The sequence below is a fragment of the Cloeon dipterum genome, chromosome X, assembly GCF_949628265.1.
Source record: "Cloeon dipterum chromosome X, ieCloDipt1.1, whole genome shotgun sequence".
In the NCBI taxonomy this organism is placed as follows: domain Eukaryota; kingdom Metazoa; phylum Arthropoda; class Insecta; order Ephemeroptera; family Baetidae; genus Cloeon; species Cloeon dipterum.
In genome coordinates this window covers 25,677,238-25,683,940 of record NC_088790.1, presented here as the reverse complement: position 1 = coordinate 25,683,940, position 6,703 = coordinate 25,677,238, and the positions used below count along the sequence as shown (strand labels likewise).

The window sequence follows — 6,703 nt, the reverse complement described above, 5'->3', positions numbered from 1 at the left end:
CGTCGTTGGGGTGTGCGGGCTGGAGAGGGTGGTGATGAGTCGCGCGGCGGCGGGCTGCATGCGGGATATCGGGGGATGCAACATGTTGTGCTTTGGGCCGAGCCCGTGGGGAGGTAGGGTGGCGTTGGTGTTGCAGCCAGGACGGGGTAGTCGCACCGAAACTCACCCCAAACCCAACCGGGCCGGGGGAGGAAGAGCCGAATAGAGGGTGAGTAGCCGAAATTCTCGCACTTTTGCAAACTTTTTTTCACCCCTGCTTCCTCCGTCGATGTCGGGGTTGATCGGAGAAGGGCTGTCCAGCCACCACGAAGGTTGTCGTGAGCCCAAGGGGTGCAAGGTGCACTGGTTTGATGCATTCCTGAACAGACACTTTGGGAGATAGGGGTAGAAACTATTATTTTTTACTAAAAAAATATTTGACCATTTTTAAAAAATCGAAATATATAGGATTTTAAATTATTCACCATCCTGCATTCATTCCGACTTAAAGGGGGTAGTTTTTGCCGTCCCTAGAGGAAATGATCGATGTTGCTGCAGGGCTGCATAAAAATTTCATCCACTTACACGCGGCGGCTTAATTGAGAACAATCGGCATTCGCACTGAGCAAATTTTCCGCTCACTAAGCACGGCGGCTGATCGATTTTCTCTTAGGCATGGCCACTTGATTTCATTCTGCTAAGGCTCACACGCGCAAATCATAACCGCTGCACCGAAAATTCGACCCATGCAGACCAGTGCAGAAAAATAATCGATTTGGTTTTCGTGTCCCGGAAGGCAAATTTGATCGCGCGCCCGTCTCCGGTTTTCAACCACTTGTTGTGCGACGCCAACGATCCAATTTCTGCGCGGCCCGAATCCAATTTCATCCTGCGGAGACACACTCTTGTTTCCGCCAAGCGAAACCGTGGCGAAATTTACGAAAAAGCCAGGACTAAAGGGATGACGGGCAGAGAGAGAGACACACACACACACGCGCGCACGCTGCGCTCTTTCCGGCCGTTGCCGTGGAACAAGTTAACTCCTTTACTGTGGAATTGTGGGTTTTGTGTGAGTACGGTGCAATCTGTCACTTTAAAGTTGTCACCTCGAATCAAACTCACCCCCATAGAACAATAATTGTTCAATCTATCTCCTCGCGCGGTTATACGGTGTAAAAATAAATAAACTCTTGCGGTTTCCGCGGCGGTAACTTGATTTGAAAGTTTATTAAAGCAATAAGCCTTTTAGAACTTTGTGGAAAAATCCTCTTTTATCTAAAAATTAGGAAAAAGATTAAAATTTCCAAGGTTGCCGTTTAATTTTGTTAGAAATTTCATGATAATCAAACGGTGAGCATTAATTGTCTCCTTAATGCAAATCACGATTTATTGCACAATTTACGGATTTTTTCCTCATTGTTCAAACACCACTGGATAGATCGCGACGAGAGGGATCGAATTTAATCGAAAAATCATTGACCACCTATTTAAAGAGGAATGATACTGGAAAAGCCTGGAAAATGCTTGTTGCCAATGCATAAACTCATTCCTTAGGATTCAGTTAAAGCCTAAATTGACCTAAAAAGCGCTGTAATTTTTGAGAAAATTGGCTGGAAAGTTACCATGCGTTTCAAATGGTAATGGCTGTCTCCTTGCTTGAAATCCGATTTAATTTCTAAACCAAGAGTTTCCCCAATAAGTGGCATCCACCGTTGGACAGATCTCGACGAGAGGAATCGCAATATGCCAAGAAAATATGTTCAAGCACTGCCAATTTTGGAGAAATTTGGCAAAATTTGAATTTTTATCGTAGGAAGGTCCTTTTTTATTATTGCAAATTGTCGAACAAATTGTTTATCGATCAATTGTTTATGGCATCCAACAATTCAAATAATTTTCAATTGTTGCCCTGTATCATTCCACTTTAATCAACTGCTCCTCGGTCCTAAGGATAAACTGTTACTAATTGCAAGTAAATTTCACAAACATTAATTAACTCAATGAACTACTTTCTATATACATATATAGTCAACAATGTAAAATGTTGTGAATTGTTGGCTTCTAAAACTCTACTTTAATGATTACCAAGAAGGAGAAAAGCTCAAACATCTTGTTCTAGGAAGTGAATTGTGTAGGAGAATTGTTGATAATTAGCAAAGTTCTACTCTAGCCTCGTTGATAGAGTCAATGGCAACTTGTTACATTGTTTGCTTTTAGTTAGAATTGCCATCAAAGGTAACACCAACAAAAAGGGACCCAGCATTCCAGGGAACAAAACTGTCGTGATTCTAGCTTCTAGAACCGCCCGTAGCTGAAAATAAAATAATTAACTTCTCCAGATGGAGAGTAGCAGAAAAATGAGGCAAGTTCAATTATTTCTCGTGTTCTCAATAACGGCTTGGTTTTTTTGTATGAGCTCGCAAACTCTTTGTTCGAGGATTTATATGAATGTATAGGGGAATTGCTGATATTTATAAATAGCAACGTTCCACTTGCCTCATTAGTAGAGCAAAAAATGTGTCTCGTTACATAGCTATGTTTATTTTTAAAGTGCATCGATTCAGGGCGACGCAGTTAAAAATTGTTATTTGAATTGTTGGATGCAATGGCAGTTAATCGATATAAACAATATGCTCTACAATTTGCAATAATCAAAAAAGGACCTTACACAGAAACTATTCAAATTTTCTCCAAAATTTGCAGCGCTTTACCACATTTTCTTGGCAGATTTCGATTCCTCTCGTCGAGATTTGTCCAAGAGCGTATGAAACCTTTTAGGGAAACTCTTTGTTGTGAAATAAAATAGGTTTTCAAGTTTCATACTTTTTTAATATTATTTGTCGTTACGCATTGTCGCTACGCACATCCCCATGGATTTGGTAAAGTCCGACAAATATTGTTTTTCCTCATCTTAAGTGTTTGCCAATATTATTCCTTTTCCGCCTTTCAAAGTTGAGCATATATTTGATTTTCTACGGAACCGAGGTCTGCACTGAACCCATTATTTTCTATAAATTAGGATTTAATCTGGATTAGAGTCTAGTGTTTTATTTCCTCTGCTATTGGAGTTCAATAACTGGCATCCCTAAAAAAATTAGTTGAGTTAAGTTCACGATATGGCAGTTGAAAAGCATGCATGCTAACTTTGCAGCCATTTTTATAAAAATTTAGGTTCAATTTTTGTTTCAACTGAAGGATTTTCCAGGATTTGCAGTAATTATCCTCTTTAATTAACAATGTCAACGATCACAATTTTTCCTTTGAAATAAAACGGCACAAAATTCCCAAAACTAACGACGAAATCCTGTAAATTCGCCCCATAAAAGTTTACTACTTGTTCTGCTCAACAACTGCGCGCTGTTTTTTGGTCTTTCAGCTTTTGAGTGAAACCCCTATCAATTTTATATCATTGATTTGCGCGAACAACAGACTTCGTGGAGATAAAATTGAAGGTGCTAGCTGCTACTGCTACCATTCCATAATAAATTTACGACGGAGTATCAGGACTTAAGCTCAGCGCATTGTCAACTCCTAATCTGCAGCATCCTTACACGTGCATGCGCGGAGACTATTCTGCTCTCTTGAATACACGCGGATTTGTACGCGTATGTTTTGTTGCAGGGGAGGAGGCAATATTTCTATTGTTCGTGTATCGCGACAAGAAAATGATTTCGCGCTCTGGGCCACGTTTTGCCTGATGAAACAAGAAACGGGGTGCGTTGTGTGTTGCGCGCGGATCAACTTCAGAGCATTGTGCAAAACTCCGATTTTTCGCGAGCGGAATTCTCCGCTTTCAAAAACATCTACCTGCTTTCGGGCTTTTTCTGACAGCCTCGTGCGTACGCCGCAAATTGTTTCATATACGAGAAAAACGTACGCGCAAAAAACTTCCTCTCATTTCTGTTCGTATAGAATATGTGTACAGCTGCGCGGCCGGGTAAGCAGCAAACAAAGGGAGAGTAACAAGGTGCAAGGCGCGGCGAATTTCCAGCCGAGCGAGCCGCCTGCTCCATGCCAACTAGCGCTTTTCGCCAAATTTGCGGTCTGCTCGTCTCTTCATTTAGATGAGCACATGCGATTCCTCAGGGTTACCTTTCTTGGCCCTGAAGCAACCCAGAGAGAAAATTATACACACTGAAAAACGCAAGATTCGTCTTAAAGACTGCTGTGCTACCGGTCTAGGCTTATATTCTAAAATCCCATTGCTAGTAAAATTGGAATTTTAACATAATTTTAAATAAGAAAAGAAATGTTTCCATTTCCGGATCAGCGGGGGCCAGATGTGCGATAAAATTGGTTCCCACTGCGTAGATCCAAGATGGCGTCTGAAAGTGGGAAACAAAAAGCTCTCTTTGGATTTCCGTACGAGTGTCAAGAGTTTGTTTTTACGATCCAAAAGACACAATTAGTACAAGTAATTCAAATTATACGTCACAATATTGACGAAAACCTGGTTCTTTTCGCGCATTTTCACGTGACCGCTTTTTCGAGCCATGCTCCACCGGACGCCATATCTGCGCGTCGCACGAATCTGGCACCGCTGTTCCGGATTTTGTTCTCTGCTTCCGCATTTTTATTTATTTAGTTATTGTAATGTGGGTAGGATTATTAAAATAAATAAAATTAATCTACTGATTTTCCAATGCTTTTTGTCAAGTTAATTTTAAAAATTTTACCAATTTTAGAATATTTGTTGCTCTTGGATTGCTTGAAACATTTTCATTTTCTGTCACGGAAATTTATTAAAAAGTTTCAGTTTACATTGTAAAGAGGAACTATTTTATCTTCAGGAGTATTTTTATTTCAAGCAATTTTAAATTTTAAATTGGTGGATAAATTAAGATATTCAACAAATTTAAGAAATTTATATACATTACGCGGTCCCGTACCAGGCCTCATCTGCTTTACTTGACCTGCAAAACAAAACTGCCCCTCAATTTTCAATCCATGGAAAGGATTGAAAATAAATTAAACAGAATAAAAAAGAAAAATGTCGAATTTATGCTGGATAATACCATCGCTTAACGACAAAACAACCCTTCTCTTTTCCAAACTTCACTAACCTAGAAAGATTCTCCATTCTGAAGAAGATTCACCTTGTATCCTGCATATACTATATATCATGAAATTAATTGGGATGACCTGTTGAAAACCAGAGGGTTCGTCAAATTTGCAATGTGCACATCCAAAATTTCAGAAAAAAGTCTGTGAGAGCGTTTTTTCCTAACCGAGATAAATTTTGCATTAAATAAGACAAAAATTTAATGAATACAATTTTTGTTTTAAAAAAAATTCATAATTTTATGCATTTGAATAGCACAAAATTTTGATGTGATAACCCAGAGCTCAAAACAGCCCCGTAGCTGGATTTCCCTCCCCGCAAAAAGTACTTGTGGCAAGTGTGCAGTATGTGATGGTAATCAGTGATAGCATAATGTAATTTGCGGTTCAGTGCGGCGTGATTATTTACTTTGTGTAAATGGATCGTTTTAGCATTTTATCGCTAGTACTGTGCAAATTTTCATTTTTTAAGTTTTTTTTATTCTAGCAAGAATAAAAAAATATTCCAGATTTACAGTTCTGATACCTGAGATTTTTTAAAAAAAGGAAAATTACTTTGCAAGGTGTTTTTGGTTAATTTTGCAAATCCTGGTTATTTTAAATCTCAATATTTAAATAAAAAATAAAAAGGCAGTATTGAATGTCTAGCGTTTCAATGCAGTCCTCGGTGCGGAGGCAAGGGGCCCTTTAGTGGGCTGGGTCCCTGTGCGGCCTGGTGCGCCCATAATATCCGTTCGCGGTGTTATTGGCACCCGGGTTTCAGCATTCGCGCCCCTCTCGGACCTCGGACAAGGATAAAAAAGGCAAAAAAAGAATTTTGAACTGATTACTAGAACGATTAAGGGCGTTGTAAAAATTCCAATTCGTGGTTTCGTCGGGCGTCCCTAAGTAAGAGTTGGCGCGGGGGCTGCGTTTGGCTGCCGACGACGCAACTAGTGGCTCGAGAGGGCTCGCCAGACCAACACACACACAGAGTTTGATTGACGAGGAGGGCAGGCCGAAAGTGGTGCTGCTGCCGAGCGAGCGGGCGGGCGGACGACGGGCGGAGAGACATCGCACACGCAGCCCTTGGCCTTTTCACGTGGAAAATCGGCCCTAATCTCGCTTTGCATCGCCGTCGCCGCCGCCCCACGATTATTTCTTGGCAAAGAGAGAGAGAGAGAGGGAGCGGTCAGAGCAGCGGGTCGTTTGCAGATAAATATCTGGCGGGGCAAGACCCTTAACAAGAAGGCGAATTTGCACCGGTCGGTGACGTCAACCTGAGGAACACGCGCTCGTTATGGCCTAATCTTCTGCCCGGCCTCGTTTGCATTTTAATTAATGGACCAAAGCTAATTTTATTTTCGTTGCCTTGATTTGTTCCGCGAAAAGGTCTATTCTGATCTGAATTTGGTTTCGATTTTTTTAACTCAAGCCAAGCGAAGGCTTGCTGCATAATTAAAAAAAAACAAACCGCGGATTCGAATTTAGAATGAGGAAAACAATCTCGCAGCTGTAAATTAAATTACAGTATATGTAGCAATTGCAACGCGTGTGATTCCTCCTCTTTTCCTGGGAAAAAAACTGATATCAAATTTTTATTTTTTAATTAAAAAGTATTCTGAACCGCACAGCTTAATATTTTTCTTTTCTCCTATTACGAGGAATTGTAATTGAATTTGGA

General features: G+C 40.5%; 1 protein-coding gene across 6 annotated transcripts in view; it reads left to right on the top strand.

The window, feature by feature from the left end:
- The first annotated feature begins 5 nt into the window (after window positions 1-5).
- Window positions 6-6,703, top strand: part of LOC135946060 (uncharacterized) — a 30,769-nt gene continuing 24,071 nt past the window's right edge. For 4 of the 6 annotated variants that reach the window (XM_065494100.1, XM_065494101.1, XM_065494099.1 and 1 more), the window contains exon 1: window positions 7-208. The gene's annotated coding sequence lies outside the window, so the exon portion shown is untranslated. Of the gene's footprint in view, window positions 209-6,703 lie in introns of all 6 variants that reach the window. The other 2 variants (XM_065494096.1, XM_065494102.1) reach the window with 2 other exon arrangements.